This window comes from Acyrthosiphon pisum, chromosome A2, assembly GCF_005508785.2.
Source record: "Acyrthosiphon pisum isolate AL4f chromosome A2, pea_aphid_22Mar2018_4r6ur, whole genome shotgun sequence".
NCBI classification, from domain to species: Eukaryota; Metazoa; Arthropoda; class Insecta; order Hemiptera; family Aphididae; genus Acyrthosiphon; species Acyrthosiphon pisum.
In genome coordinates, this window is record NC_042495.1 from 32,559,136 (window position 1) to 32,576,855 (window position 17,720).

The 17,720-nt window shown below is 28.4% G+C and overlaps 1 long non-coding RNA gene across 1 annotated transcript; it reads left to right on the top strand.

The window, feature by feature from the left end:
• Positions 1-4,835: 4,835 nt before the first annotated feature.
• On the top strand, positions 4,836-6,790 carry LOC107884204. Its single transcript, XR_001679770.2, has 3 exons — positions 4,836-5,196; positions 5,736-6,084; positions 6,147-6,790. It is a non-coding gene; the product is annotated as an uncharacterized LOC107884204 (long non-coding RNA).
• Positions 6,791-17,720: the final 10,930 nt, after the last annotated feature.

The window sequence follows — 17,720 nt, forward strand, 5'->3', positions numbered from 1 at the left end:
AGTACATACAAAAAAAATACAATAGAACTTTAAAGTTCCTAAACATTTAAACAATATAATATAACATAGTATACACATTTATAAATTTAAACGATTAGGAATTTTTTTAATCCTCTCACTCCTCCATAACTTTGGAACATCCTGCTGTTCAGTCTCAAGGCTATCTTCAACTCCACTTTCTTCTCTCACCACCTCCTTAACAGGCAATGATGGTAATTGATCCTTAGGCCCCAAAACAGAGTTTGTTAATGTTTTAATACCAGGGTTTGTTACAGCAACACTAGTTTCCAATAACTGATTAATATGTCTTTTCCAAACCTCACCCCCTACACATTGTACCATATAAGTTACAGGTGATAATATTTGAATAATAGTACCCCTTATCCACTTAGCCCCACTAGCATAATTCCGGCACATCACATATCACCCATTTCAAACATTTTAACTCTACCCCCTTTATAAACTCTCTTAGCTGCCAACATACTATTGTTATATCTATATTTAGCTCTCGGCACCAATCTGTCAAAAGATGTAAATAACTTCCTACCAATATGTAACTCAGCTGGTGTTACACCTGTAGCACAATGCTTGGTACTATTATAAGATAACATAAATCTGGAAATTTCTGTGTCTAAGTCTGACTTCATACCACTCTTCATTAAAAAATTCTTAAAAGTTCTAACCAAATTTTCAGCAGCCCCATTAGATGCAGGATTGTATGGAGGTGTTTTAACATGGAACACTCCATTCTTAGCTAAAAACTCTTCCATATCTTTTGACACTAATGAAGGACCATTATCTGTTACCAGCTTAGCAGGTAAGCTCCACAAGGAAAAATACTCCCGTAAAATCTTAATTGTTGATTCTGTAGTGATATTATTCACGAACCTAACATGAACCCATTTGGAATGTGCATCGATAATTACCACAAGCATCTTGCCATTAATAGGCCCTAAAAAATCCAAATGGATCCGTTGAGCTGGTCCCTCCGGCCATGGCCAATTGTGCAATATTGACTTTGGCGGATTATCACTGTATTCAACACACCCACTACATTCTTTAGTGATTAAATCAATTTCTTTGTCAATATTTGGCCACCACATATAAGACCTCGCTATCGCTTTCATTTTAACCGTACCTAAATGAGAACTATGCAATTCCATCAACAAAACCTCCCGAAACTTTAATGGAATAACCAGCCTATGTCCCCAAAGTAACAAACCTTGCTCGATAGCAAGCTCATTCCTTCTATTAAAATAAGGCTTAATATCCTCCGACAGTTCTTTACTGGAATTAGGCCACTTCCCCGACATCACCAACAAAAAAACTTTTTTTAATACCTTGTCCCTCTGAATTTCCTCACAAATATCTAAATCAGCAATCCCCTGAACATTCGTGGTTATTAAATTAATAAAAAAATTACTACAAAACACATGATTGATCATATCATATCATATTTGGCTAAACCATAGCCCAAGCAGCTGAGTTAATATAGTGTTTAGTGTGAATATAAAATATATGATGTGAACCTGTTTAAAATTTCAATATATTATATAGCAACCGATGAATTAATTTTACTTTTTTATTTTTTATGTATTTTTATTTTTATTTTGTCTTTTAATATTTCCACTATTTAATTTTAATTTGTTAATTTGTAATGTTTATTATATTTCTATCTTTTAATATTTCAATTTTTAATTTTAATGTATAATCTACTTTAATTACTTAGGTTTTATATTGGTACTCCAATTTCACCAAAAAGAGGTTTATCCTCAGTGGTGTGTTGGGCCATATTACTCAATTTTTTTACCACAATTTTTGTACTGTAATCATATCATGGCCAATAAATAAATTATTATTATTATTATTATTATTATTATCAGCTCCCTCAATTGGTAATCGGGATAAGGCATCCGCATTGCCATTATCAACTCCCTTCACAAATTCGATATTATAAGAATAACCAGCGAGAAAAATTGAATATCTCTATAGTCTATGGGCTGCCATGACCGGAATCCCTTTTTTTTCTCCAAAAATTGATATTAAAGGTTTATGATCCGTTTTAAGAATGAAAGGTCTGCCATACAAATACTGATGAAAATATTTGACACCAAAAACCAAAGCGAAAGCCTCCTTATCCAGCTGTGAATCCCCCTGTTCGCTTTTACTAAGCGTGTTTGAAGCAAATGCAATGGGATTTTCCTCCCCATTGTGAAACCTATGTGACAAAACTGCACCTATACCCTTAGGGCTGGCATCACAAGCTAAAACCAATTCCAGAGTTGTATCATAATGTGTGAGTACCGTTTTAGACATTAAATGATTTTTAATATTAATAAATGCTTTATTTTGCTCAGGACCCCAACAAAATTTAACATTAGCCTTCAATAAAGAATACAAAGGACTAGCCAAAGAGGACATGTTTCTAAAAAATTTACCATAATAATTGACTAGACCTAAAAAAGCTTTTAATTGATGCACATTTTCAGGAGTTTTCACCTGGGCAATGGCTTTAACTCTTTCTTCAGGAATATGCAAACCATCCTTATCAACACAATGTCCTAAAAAAGTGACACTATCTTGCATCAATTTACACTTACTAGCCTTAACTGTTAAACCAGCAGACTCAAACCTTTCTAACACCCCCAGCAGTCTCTCTGTGACTTCTTTGTCATCCTTACCCGCTATAACTACATCATCGTAAAAACAACCAACTCCCGTTAAACCACTTAAAATATTTTCCATTTCTCTTTGCAGTAATCCTGGTGCAGATGCAATACCATATGGCACCCTTTTAAAAAAAAATAAACCTCTATGCGTAGTAATCGTTGTTAATTTCTGACTCTCTGCACTCAAAGGCAGTTGTTGGGGGGGGGGGGTCTTGGATTTATACACGCTGTATAACTTTCGTGGGCGTATTTTTAAGGTTTTAATTTTTGTAAATTGAAAATTGACTTTAAAAACAAAAGACAAAACTAGATAGACACAAAATAATATTTTACAGGAAATGTGTAATATTGAGTATGTGAATAAAATAAAATAATTTTATTTTTAATCGAGATAAGTAAAAAGTAATAACTAATAACATTGATTTAAAAATTAAAAAGGACAATTCTTTGACGTATGGTATAAATCAAACATGTATGTCTAGTACAAAACACGTATGCCTAGAGAGAAATGATTTTAAAATGGTCTTAATATCTTAAGTCAAGTCTATTAATAATTTGAAATGCATGCCCTAATAGTGTAAGTCATATAAAATAAAAATCCAATTATCTTAAGTCACTTAAAAATAATGAAGAATTGGTTTTAAAGTTCTACTTAATTGTTAACATAAAAGTTGGTTCAATGAATATTAAATTAAATTAATTATCAGCCCAGACACTATTGTCTACGATTTTGAATGATTTTTCAATGTTTTGTTTAATCTTCCTGAAAACTAGTAGTTTTTGACTTACAACATTTATACGCCAAAGAAATATGAAATCGGTATGCAGTGCCGTGGAAATACCCGTCCGCAACTGTTAGCGAGAGTGTACACACCTTAGTCAATCACAGATTAATGTACTCTCCGATTAGTGACATAATAAAGTATGGTAAATGACATTATTTTCATGCATATAATATATCATGTAGATAGTTATTTATAACTTAATCTTAAAAATAACACAATTAATTATAATTCGTTGTTATGTAATTTTAAATTAGCAATTATATATTTTTAGGTATTGGACAAAATCATGACTAAATAAACAGGCATGTCAGCTCGATAACACTGCACATAAAATTGTGATAAAATGTTCCCCAGACTTGGAATAAACGCTAAAATATTGTACGCTATAATAATAATCTACATTATACATTTTATATTATTCTTTCCATGTCTGGGGAACATGCGCGACGATAGCGAAAATGAAATTTTAGCTGACATGCCTGTTTATTTAGTCATGGACAAAATTATGTACTACATAAAATGTTACTTAGGTACTACTGATTTAATTGATTTCAGATTATTTATTAAATTACATGTTCTTGGGTTTATAACAGTATTTATATTTATAAAATGCCTTTTTATAAACTGAACTTTTTTATAAATATCATCATGGCCACTAGATAAGTGAAAAAGAATGCAAAATGGAATATAATTTTTTATTTGTGTTAGCTTTTTATATACAAGTATACAACTTTTAATTTTCTTGATAAACTTGATAGTACAAAAGTACAACATAATTAAATGATTAAAACAAAAATACTATCCTACTGATATGTAGCCCAAATCAGATTGAATATTATGTTTTAGATATTATATTAAAATAATTTAAAAGGAAATTTATGTTATTATCAATTTAGTTAGTTTTTTTATTATGAACGGTTTTTTTAACTACTTTATTTTTATAGTGTAAGATGTCAAATAGACAACCGGGTTCTTATTACTTTGGAAATTTATAAAATGTAGAATGTAGACATTTTTGTATATACATTTAATCCATAAGTTATAATCCATGATAAAGTAAATTTCTTTATCATGTTATAATCATTATAATATAATATTATAATATTATTACAATTTTCAGTATATAATTACATTTTTGTCGCATTGTATTTTTTCCGTACTTTGGTACGTATTAAGTTTTGATTGTAACAAATATTAAAAACAAAAAATGTATAATATTGTAAATGTATAATATTATGTAAATGTATGAATGTGTAATGTAATCAATAATCATTATATTAAAATTTTCCGTATATAATTACATTTTTTGTTGCATTGTATTTTTTCTATACCTTGGTACATATTAAGTTTTGGTTGTAACAAATATTAAAAACGAAAAATGTATAATATTGTAAATTTAATGTATAATGTATAAATTGTATAATGTTGTATATTATATATTGTTCTTTTACATAAAGCGTTTTATACTAAAAGTATGCAATGGATACCTAATTTAGATTTGTTCATACATATGTTATTATTATCAACATTGTTTATTCCAAATGAGAAACTTAGATATATTGTGTAAGACAAAATTTACACTTTTAATAAATGTCTAACTTGTTTTATGACAAAGGTTTCAGGAAGTCTTTGGTCACAAATATACAAATTTTAGTCCTCCAGAGTCCATTGATTCATTCAAAGAAACTAATTATAAAACACCTGTATTTATTACATTATCAGCAGGAATTGATCCAACACATGTAAATATTACATTATTGTCTATATCTGTCAATATGTAAAATGTTCAATTGCGTTTAACTAAAATCAATTTTGAATGGCTTTTAATTATATTACAGTGTGTAATGTTTTAAGCAGTCTTGGGTAAAATTCTTTTGAAAAGTATTTGGAATAAATAATCGGATACTTATGAAAAATAATATTCCGAATATTTGGAATACTTAAAAATATTCCAAACACTTAAAAATGAAATGATACCAGTTATAATTTTTATATTGTAATATTATATTAATAGATATTATTAATTCAAAATTTCCAACTCATAAAATATATAAAATATATTTGTATTTTTGTTTTAAATCAAATGCAAGGGAATAATATGCAAATCAAACAATTTAATTTTCATACTGTTAAAGTATTCCGAATAAAGTATTCAGAATACATCACAAAATACTTTTGGAAATAGTATTCTAATAGTATTTGGAATACTACCCAAGACTGATTTTAAGCCTATGCAAATATACAATATGTGCTTGTTTACTACAAGTATATTATGTTATAGGATGTTGAAGCTGTACGTAAAAAAAAAGGATTTTCAATTGAAAAAAATAACTTCCATAACATATCTTTAGGGCAAGGACAAGAACAAGTAGCACATAATGCTATAGAGTTAAGTTCTTGGTTGGGTAATTGTGTTGTGGTAAAAGTCAATACGAAATTATAGTTAATCATTAACTCACTATAACATAATATTACTATTTATTTGTTAAAGAATGTGCATCTAGTGCAAAGATGGTTGCTTTCTTTGGATAAAAAAAATGGAAGCATCTTTTAAACATCCACATGTCAATTATAGAATATTCATTAGTGCTGAACCCGCCACTGACCCACTCTATTACATTATTCCTCAAGTAATTAATAAAAATTAAATAATATTCATTTTTAAATTTAACATTTTTGTTTGTATTTTTAGGGAGTTTTAGATTCTTCAATCAAAATTACCAACGGACCACCAACAGGAAATATGGAAGAAAAGCTTTAGATAATTTCAACTAAGATATACTTGGGATGTGTTCTAAAGAAGCAGAATTCAAAGTGTTTCTGTTTAGCTTGTGCTATTGCCATGCATCTACATAGGAAAGATCGAAGTTTGGAGCTCAAGGACGGAATAGATTGTATCCATTTAATGTGGGTGATTTAACTATATCAGTGAAAGTATTATATAACTACCTAGAAGCCAACAATAAAGTACCTTTTTAGGATCTTAGATATCTTTTTGGAGGAATCATGCAAGGTGGACAAATTACCGACGATTGGAAATAGAAGGTGATATCTTGAAGACTACATGAGTCCAGATCTAGTACTACCTATTAAAAATGTTTATATTTATGCACGCATTACGGTTTAATACAATTTTGTTATTTGAAATTATAAATGGAAGGAGACAGGGCCAGAGAGAGGAGAGAAATCAAGGGCCCAGGGACAAACTAATCTGGGCCACCATACACAGTCAAATATTAAACTTATCACTGACATCCAGCACCGTCTTTAAAATTTGTATATCAAAAATGAATCGTATAAATGTTAAATAATTATCATATACGTATTGTTATATAACTACACTGATACTTAAAAATAAAATAATTTTTTGTGATCATAAAACAATGTGCTGGTTAAGTTATAGGTATAAAAAGCAATAATCATATTATTTTTATTAACACATATAATATAGTATACAGTTATTATTATTACAAAGTTGTTCATTTTTAATCTTAACAAATAGCTTTCTAGATTTTTCACAAACCATATCGGCGACCCCATTTATAACATGATATCGGTTCCACATTAAAAATAATACGTGGTGGACTTGGCCAAGCTACAGGCCCTATTCGAGACCTGAACCCAGAGATGCAGACCCAGCTGCCCCCCCCCCCCTCTCGTCGAGCCTGTAAGGAGATCAGACTATAATTCATATCATGGATATGTAAAGTGTCGCATTCACTTCATGAAATGTATCCATTAAGTGAAAATGACGTTTTACTACACTATATGGACAATTTTTTGACTTTTTCATGAATTGGATGAAATCCATTTCACCCATATTCTGTAATATTACTATATTACGAGTATTTTTGGTATTGGAAATTGTACGATTTGCAGTAGGTAATTGTGTATAAAATAAATATAAAAGTTCCTTGATATATAGGTAATTTGTAACTTGTACATTGTAGAAACTGGTTAGTCAGTTGATCAAGTAATTTCAAGATAAGATATCAAATAATTGAAAATGATTGTACAGATACATAGTAATATACAGATAGTATATGATCCCGTTGACAATACTCGGTCAGTCTGTCTTATACAGAGTCACGAGGTTTTATTGGACAAAGAGTTAACTTTTCGAGCGACTGTTAAAGTCTCAACTGGTGGCTGGTGGACAAGGGTTTTCTTCTTGTTCATGTAAATTGAAAATCTAATATCAAACACCGAGATGTGCCTGTTTTAAAAAAAATGTTGTGCAACAATCGTCTCCATAACTCTCAACCATCTAAAAATATATAATAAAATAAAGTTTAAGAAAACTTTTAATTTCATTTTTATATTTAATTATTTAAGGTTTTAAACACTTAAACCTATTATATAATTATGATATTATACAATTTTATACACAACTACTTAGTGCATATTGTACAAATACTCAATACCGAAAATACTCATATATAATAGTAATATTACAGAGTGTGGGTGAAATGAATTTCATCCACAACATGAAAAGGTCAACAAAAAAAATGTCCATATAGTGTAGTAAAACGTCATTTTCACTAAATGGATACGACGATAGATAATTTATTGCCATTGGAAAGGCCCATACTGTTCGGACTTCACTTAAACACTGAAATTGGCACACTCCCTACGTAGGGACCATTAAATGGTTTTAAATACTTACTTATTTCTTATTTACATGTTAAAGACAGGCCATTGTTTAATTTACATTAAAGTGTTTAAGAATTAAAATATAACACATTTTTGTTTATTTTAAATTTTCAGTATAATACAGAGTAGGTAGTACATCACTTTAAATTAGTAATTAGTTATTACTTTATATTTATTATCCTTCTAATTTTTAAGTTTTTTAAGTTTTTGAATGACAACATAGAGTTTTAATTTCATATTCCAAAGCAGGATATTTTTCTAAGTACAGTGAAAACTCTTTATAATGAAACTCTTTACAACGAAAAAACTCTATATAACATAAACATTACATAATAATGGTTGGTTTGCTATATAACCCATTAGACTTTTTTAAACCCTCTCTATAACGAAAGAAATTTCTTGGTCCCTTCAGATTCGTTATAAAGAGTTTTGAGTGTATTTTGATTCATAAAAATCAAATTTAGGGCGAGTAGTTTATGAGTTATAAGTATTTAAAGTATGGTTTAGAGGAGAGGAGTGGTACAGGGTTACTCCTCAAAATGTTTGATCACTACTCCACTTGTCTAAACTTTAAATACTTATAACTCATAAACTACTAGTCCTAAATTCAATTTTTATGTATCAAAATACTAATATTAGAAAAATATTCTACTTTGGAATATGAAATTAAAACTCTATGTTGTCATTCAAAAAAGTGAGAAACTTAAAAAAAATAAAAAAAATAACAGTTAAATAAAAATTTTTTTTAATAAAATCGTTGTTTTTTAACAACTTGAAACTATGTTAAAAAATATTTTCAAAACATTTATACTTTTTGAAATAATGAGTGTTTCATGATAAAAGAATCACCTTGTATACTTTAATATCACTATCGCTAAAACTAATATTAGATTATAGGTTATAACTATATAAGTAATTTTTAACCTGTCCCGGGTGGGATTTTATGCTGCGGGCGCACTTGAATTATAGTGTGGCCATATTTTATAAAAACTATTTAAGAGGACGTTACCCATGCATTTGTTGTCTCCGTCTTACACACGCATGACATAACAAATTTCCATTCACTAGTTTTAATAGTGTGTTGTTAGTTTTAATATTAGAGTGAATTAACCTATTATCATACTTGTGTGTTAGAATATTATATGTGCTTAAGCGTTGGCGATTTTTCAATATTTTTATTTTCAAGTAAGATATATGTATTTAAAATATCAAAAATTAAAAAGGCTCATTTCTCGCTTGAAAATTAAAATATTGAATAAAATCCAACGCTTAAGCACAGATAATGTTATTACCTAAAAATGTTACAATAGGTCAATTCACTTTAATATCAAAAATAACAGCATACTATTGAAACTAGTGAACGAAAATTTGCCATATGGTAAGTGTGTAAGACGGAGACAACAAATTCATGGGTAGCGTCCTCTTAAGATGTTACATGTAACATCAGTGGCGCAAATAGGAAAAATGTTTAGGGTGGGCTCAAGCCCCAACACATTTTTTTTTAAATTATAATTTATAGGTACATACTTTTAAGAATGGTATCTGTATTTATTTAATTCTAAAAGTAGTTTAGAATACATAGTACATTCATACATAGTACATTTACATATATTAAGAGGCTATCAGCGCACTATTTGTTTTCTCTCTCGGGCTCACACGCAACATAGACAAAATGCATTTACGCAAAATCATTTTTTTCTATGTGTTTAAGTAATCTTAGAGTAAAGTCACACACGACGAAAAAGATAAGAGAATAATACTTTTGAGGGAATGACATATCGATTCATCTAAATATTGTCTTAAAACAATTTAAGCACCATTTAAATTTACAACAATTTTTTATTTATTTTGAAAGTGGAATACAAAGTCAAATAATAATAAAATATAAAATTGATATGTCATTCCCTCAAAAATATTATTCTCTATCTTTTTTGTAATAGGTGACTTTACTCTAAAATTACTTAAACGCATAGAAAAAATGATTTTGCGTAAATGCGTATCGTCTATGTTGCGCGTGAGCCAGAGAGAGAAAACAAATAGTGCCCTGATATTCTCTTAAATATTTATTTAAATAAATAGAGATATTTAATGTAATTGTATATGCCTCTCGATTTTTTCAAAAATATTTAATATGTATTGATTATTGATAGGAATGTGTTTTTCTATATTCATAATACTTAAATTGCTGAACCTATCTTGATTCATACAAGTACGCAACTATGTTTTTATACGTCGCATTGTAGAAAATTATCTCTCACAGGTCGCTGTACTTACGGGAAGAGTAACAGTTACTTGAAACATCTTACAAAAATTTGGAAATACTTTACTAACATATAATGTCAAATGCTGTTTTATTTCATCTAAACTAGAGTTTTCACCCAGAATGTTTTTTAAAACAGACATTTCAGAAATCAGTGACTGATTACAAATTCCAAATATATCCTGAACAAAAATTAAACATTAGTTAAATGCTTGAAAAATAATAACGTATTTTACATGTACCTTTCAATGATCAATTAAAAATGAAGAACCTTCAAAATTCAAGTTTAGTAAATTATCTACTGATGAGGCTACTTGAAGGCTTTCTTCAGAAAATCTTGTTTTTAAAATATTTATCATTGTATCTAATAATATGCTTTCTTTTTCCAATAGTTTTTTTTTTTTCGTTTCTACAATATCTGCAGTATTGCAGTATGATCATCACTAGCACTAGTTGTTGACAAACAAACAAAATCTTTGAGTTGAGATTGCTCTTTTTGTAATGTTTTCTTTGATACAACTATAACCAAATAAATAAATAATTATAAAGTATAAATTATTTCTGTATTTTAGATTCTGAGCGGAGCGAGGAAGCTATTGATTTTACAATGGTGTTTATTTTTTTTTTTTTTTATCCTTTATACAAAATTTCTACCAGAAAGAGTACTTCGATTTCAACATAATATAGTACCTTATCTTTTAGAAAATTGGATCAAGATAGTACTTCAGAAGGTCGTTTTCCGATTTTCTCAATAGTTATTTAATGCCACGGGAAAAACCACCGAAAAATTACAAAAAAACACTAAAAATGAGATTTTAATATCTAATGCTTTGTTTATCACCATAGAAATGAATAAAAAATTATAATATTATAATATTAATTTAAAAATTAAAACAACAGGCCCATCTCGTTTCACTTAACTGAACTAATGATTTTTTTTCCAAACCAATTTGATTTTGAATTTCATTGAATTTTTTATTTTTTGAAGGATATGAGAAATGTACGTATAGTTGGCTTCTAGTCCATTAAATAACTTTTTAAGATCCTATATAAATAAAATAAGGTTTTAGTTATTATAAATTATTAATTGGTACTAAGTAATAAAAAATTTTTCAAACAAATAATAAATAATAGGATTACTTTCAAATATTTGCATGTGTCCACAATCACTAAATTGTGTGCCATACAATGAATGTATATAGCGTATGTATAAATTTGATTAAGTTTAGTTTAGACACCTCCTTTATGACCAGACATTACATTTGCTCTGTCAAAAAACTGGCCAACAATTGGAATATCAGATAGATAACAAAAATGTAAAAAGTTGATAATAGATGAATATAATGCATCAGCATTTTAACTATATGATACATCAACAAATCCTAAAAAACTTTCTTTCACCTCTAAATAATTGTTTGTATAACGGATACAGATGGACATTTGTTCTTCTTTATGAGATCTGTATTCAAGCACATTGATATTTATTATTTTAAATTGTTATAAAATAACTAAGCACCATTTTTAAGAATATTTTTATTTACCTGGCTTCATCACATGAAATGGAAAACATGCCACATTTCTTAACTTCAGAAACAATATTATCTCCCACATATGAAGCGCAAATATTTATTAAATCATTTTGAATGGCCCAGATAGTATGGTTAGTTGAGTTTAAAATATATATTTTCTCAAACTCGATATGATGTTTAGAAAACAACATGCACAGCTCTTTAAAATTTATTACCTTAAATAATAAATTAAAATATTATACTTAATTTTGAAAGTTAAATAAATCATTAAAATCACAAAGAATATTATTTATTTATCCTTACCTTGATTTAACTTTGTTTAAAGCATCTTCGTTTTCACGATGACCCCTAAATGGAAGTCCCTGTCGTCCAAGAAATATAACAATATCAATTAAACATTTAATATACTGCCGATTTTTGTCAATGTGCTCCTTGTTGGCTGTTGATAATTTGGAGATGATACTTCCTTGTTTTAAAGAATTTTTATATTCTAACCATCTTGACATAAAATTAGTGTAATTAATTGTTGAAGCGTGCAAACTTAGTTTTGATTTTTTGGTCTTTGAATCTCTTGATCCACAAAGCTATAGACGATAAAATAAAAAATTGTGTAAAATATATAGTAATTATTATAATTATGCCTATAATATTACCTAGTAGGTACTTCTGTACCTGCATAATTTAGTTTTCATTTTAATTTTTATGTTTTAAATACATAAGGTATTTCAACTTCAGACTAATTAGAATCTTAATAAGAATAGTTGTGCAACTTACTTTTTTCCATTTATTAAATCCTATTACAGTAAATGTATCTTCCGTTAGACGAGCAGCTCCAAAAATATGGCATGGAAAACATAACACACTATCTTTTTTAATACTATATTCGAGCCAATTAAACTCACTAAAGAGAGAAGGTGTAAATCCTTGATTTTGATTTCCAATTTTTGTCTTAGGATACTCCTTTTAAAAAATGTCTGAAAATCTTATTTATAATATTAATATACATAAATTAAGTTGTAATTAAAAATCTACTTACCTTTAATATTGGCTGACGTGGTCCTAAACTTAAATTACCCAAATCATGTTCATCATCTATAGGCACATAATTTAACTCGCTTTCTTCATAGTTTTCATCTGCAATTGTACTTTCAGTATTTATTGCAGACGAAGGCGTAGGCGTATGTTCCGACACATTTAGTTGATCATCAGAGTTTTTTTTTTTTATTAAAAATACTAAACATTTTCTTTTTCTTTTTCAAACGAATTTAAATGTATATATGTATACTAATATAAATAATATAAGTAATATACTAGGTAAATAATTATATAAAAGATCACACAATATTACGAGGTACGGTACGTTACTTGCCTATGTGAAATACTGAAAAGTGAAATGGTTAGATTGAAATGTGAAATGGACAATTTCACTGTGTCTGTGTGCCGACTGTGCCGGTAATCACTAATCAGTATGAACATGATACACAAACAAACCAGTATGATATTCGTTTGGAGCTATTAAAAAATGTTTTTGGTTTTCTCAATCATTGGCGATTGGCCTACGTGACTTATCAGACGTCACCGTCACTGTCGTTGAACCGTTCATATTTTGTTTAATAATAACTATATAATATTATTTAGACATTTTTATACCAATACATTAATACTACTGTAGTACTTTCTATTAGTAATATTGTTTATTGTAATATTATTTTATTTTATATAAGCAATTGTCTTAGTTAGAGGAAAAAATGTTTAATAACAAAGTAATAAAATAAAAAAAAAACCGGTAAAAATAACTTATTAAGAATAACATACATATATTATACTATTATTTTTTGAGGGGGCTTTGAGTGATTTTGGGGGGCTAAGCCCCCAAGCCCCCTCTCTATTTGCGTCGCTGTATAACATAGTAGAACTATGTTCAACAAATTAGGCACTGAGCATCTTAAGTTAACTCAGTGTAGTCTTAGAGTTTAAATAATAAACCATTTAAACCTTTTATTACTTGATGTGATGACTATTTGACATAATATTATATTTTACTAGAATTTAATTATGCACTTAGGGTAGTTAGCTAATTAAAACAATTTTTAGATAATTTATAAATAGGAAAAACACTATATATGATACCCACATAAAGGGGAATCAAAAAAAATCAGATTTTATTTTTTTTTTTTAAACTGATATACCTAAGTCATATTGATAAATTATAGTAAATATGATTGATTATAATAATCAAACAATAATAATAATTATATTAATAATAGATACTTAATAAGTGGTATAATATAACAGATATAAAAACATGATAAAAAACAGGCGTTGGCACTTACTCACTTCAGAGTTGCATAGGTTTTTACATGGGGAGGGTATTTATTTTATATATCTATTTAATTTATTTATAACTCACATTATTACAATTATATATATATATATATATATATTTATATTTAAAATTAGGTAATTGATATTTGATATTAATATGTTATTATTAATCATAGTGTAATATAAATTAAAATATATTATTATTATTATGTACCTAGGTACTAAAAAATACTTTTTGTTTATTTGTTTGTTAATTTTATAAAATCAAATATTTGATCAAGTCTAAGGACTTCTAGCGAGCTAATTAGTTTTTACTATGGATCGAAAACATAAATGTCTAATTAATATTATATTGGAATTTAGCGATACTTCAATGTAAAAGCCGGAACTACAATAATAAATAAGTAGTTTATAGGCAAGGGAAATATTAAGTAGTACGCAAGGATGTCGTGCCACTAGATTTTATCGAAATCCTACCTACGACTATCATTCATATAATCATATCGATCAGATAGATAATAACTACTAACATAGGTACGATGAATTAAAACAATTGACTAGATATTAATTGTTTTAATTATATATTATTATTGACATTGTATTATACATAATTTATTACGACTATACAAATTGACCATTTGATTTTAAATCATACACATACTGACATTGATATCTCGTGACCATAATATATTATTGTGTCCGGCTGCTTACCTATTAAGTATTTTACCTCCATCGTAACTGCTACACCACTGCAGTGTATTGGGACCTTAAAACGGAATCTTCTTAACATACAATGTTATAAATTTCCTGTCCTATATTATATGAATTACTAACACGGAGAGTGTAGGAGACCAACACAATATATAACGTGGGCATTTAACGTCCATCAAATGTAAAAAAAATCCAAAATGCTTTATTTCTAAAAAAAAAGATAGACCAGAATTTCGTGTAACGATTTAATTTATTTAAATACCGTAAAACGAATATTTTCTAACGCAAGACGGTCTGCTCCAATCACAACCAGCTTTTGCATTCAAGTCTCCCGCTGACAACAATCACGGAAGTTCGTGATGTAGCATTCACTACGATAATATTGTAGTATACGTACTTTCCCCTATGATCGTACTATGATATGCTGATAAAATATTTATCGAAAACGATAGGAATTCAACCATGCTTATGGGCCATAGAACCAGGCTTGAAACCGATATTTGATACCGATTTTGAATACCGGTTAAAACCATTTAAAACCAAAACCGAAAACAAAATCGTAATAAACCAATAGGTACGGGTAATCAAAACTGAAATCGAAATCGGAAAAATGCAAAACTGGTATTCAAAACCAAAAACGAAATCAGAAAAAATAAATACCGATATTTATTGGGGGTGGCATCTTGGATAAAATGTCAGCCTAAATCTGATAAAAACAGTGTGAATACTATGTAAGCTAATAGGTAAATTTCGATTTTTCAGTTCGATTAGATAAATAAAATAAAGGTTAATAATCCTTAGGCTAAATTAGATAAATATCATTTTTTTACACTTATATTTATTGTTTTTTAGTATTTTTGTAATATTAGATTTATATCAATATAATGACATAATATTTATAATAACAACGGATTGAGATTTTGAAATACAGTTCTACAAAGTTAATTTTAATTTATTTTTAAAATGGATGGAGAAACAAACCTATACCTAATTAATTTAAATATGTTCATTATGGCTAGTAGAGAACGATGTATAGTGTAAGCCCGCATGCAGGTTCTCGTAATACTGTCGTTGGCAATAATAACAAGAAATATATCCTTCTAATTGTATTAATAATTTATATTATATTAGAATTTTAGTAACATTGGTTTTATAATTTTGTAGGGGCATTATAATATTAGATAAGCCCATTTTTTATCTAAGCTAAACATTAGATAAATCGTAACATAACTATCTAGATACTTTAAATGATATTTTATTTCAAAAAATCTTATTTAGATAATTCCCAACACTGCATACGACCAACTGGATTAAATTTCGTTCGTGGCATTTTGCAAATCGATTATTAACGTCTACTGCATTTAACATACCATTGTTACTACAGATACCTACAGGTCAAAACCCAAGCCAATACCCATATATTGTCTGTTTATCTACCCAGCTACGCAGGACGTGTCGTTAGACGTTAGTAAGCCCACACACGTCATCGGCTATGTGACTGCCATGAAAAGAGAAAAATACCTACCCGCCAGGTGTTAGAGCTATAGCTATTGTGGTTTTATAGGGTCCAAACGGCGACTTCACTTTGGGTATTCTATAGAATAATGTAGGCCAAGTGCACACACGTTTTCTCTGCCTATTGTGCCCACATTTTATTAACTACAGTGGCTGGTAAAATACAGATGACGATTTTCAATAAGTCTCTACGGTCGTGCCGAATTCAAAGTATTCGGATACGCCTTGGCTAAATGTACCTACATTTATAATTTTCATTAAGCTGACAGCTGCAGACCTAGGTATAAGCTTACCACCATAAATAAGTAATAACATTTGTACAAAATAAATAATTTTCAAGGGTTAACCGTACTCACTTAGTCACGTGACATGCTCCAATTATAGGAAATACCAAAAAAATATTCAATTTATATTCATCGCCTATAGGTATTATTTTTGTATTTAAATTATATATTTATTTATTTAGTTTTAAATTGTATTAACGGTTTTTGGATAATACAATATATATTATAATAGTAACTAAAAGTATGCTACATGCAATCTGAAATGTTTCAAGGTTGTTAAACATGTTTAAAAATCAATGTATAAAATCCAAATGAATATTGTGTTTCTTTTTGTTTTAAACTGTTTTTTTCTAATTAAAACGGCGTTTTAAACAATTTGTTTGCGAACTTTTTAACCATATTAAATAAACTGTTTTAAATGGTCTAAAACTCTAACCACCGACATATTTATTTAAAAAAAAAATACAGTTTTTTTTTTTACATTAAATAATACACCAAGTCTATAATTAATACAACGTGTAGAAATATCATTACATAAAAACATTATATACCTAACAGTTATGTTACGAAATAATGCTACATGCCTATAGCTATATAAAATGTAAAAAACTAAATATGACAAACAGATTGTAAATGTTGTGTCTTTTTTTAAATATAATGTCGCTAAAATTAATATCCTATTGTTAGTGTGGCTCTAAATTACAAATATTATAATGTATATTGGAATATTTCATATAGGTATCTATTATTTGGATCTCGTGTTTATTTATGACATACCGTATGGTACATATTGAGTATATTATAAATGCGTGGACTTGAGTAGATTTAGTTTGTCCATGCCTATAATATTATAATATTTTTTTCGGTTGGCTTAAATGTTGTTCATCAACGTGGGTGATCCGTGCGCAGCGAGAAGTCCATCTGATGTAGGTAAACTCGGTGGGTTCTCACGCCCTAAGCGTCCTATTGTACATATATTATACGGATAA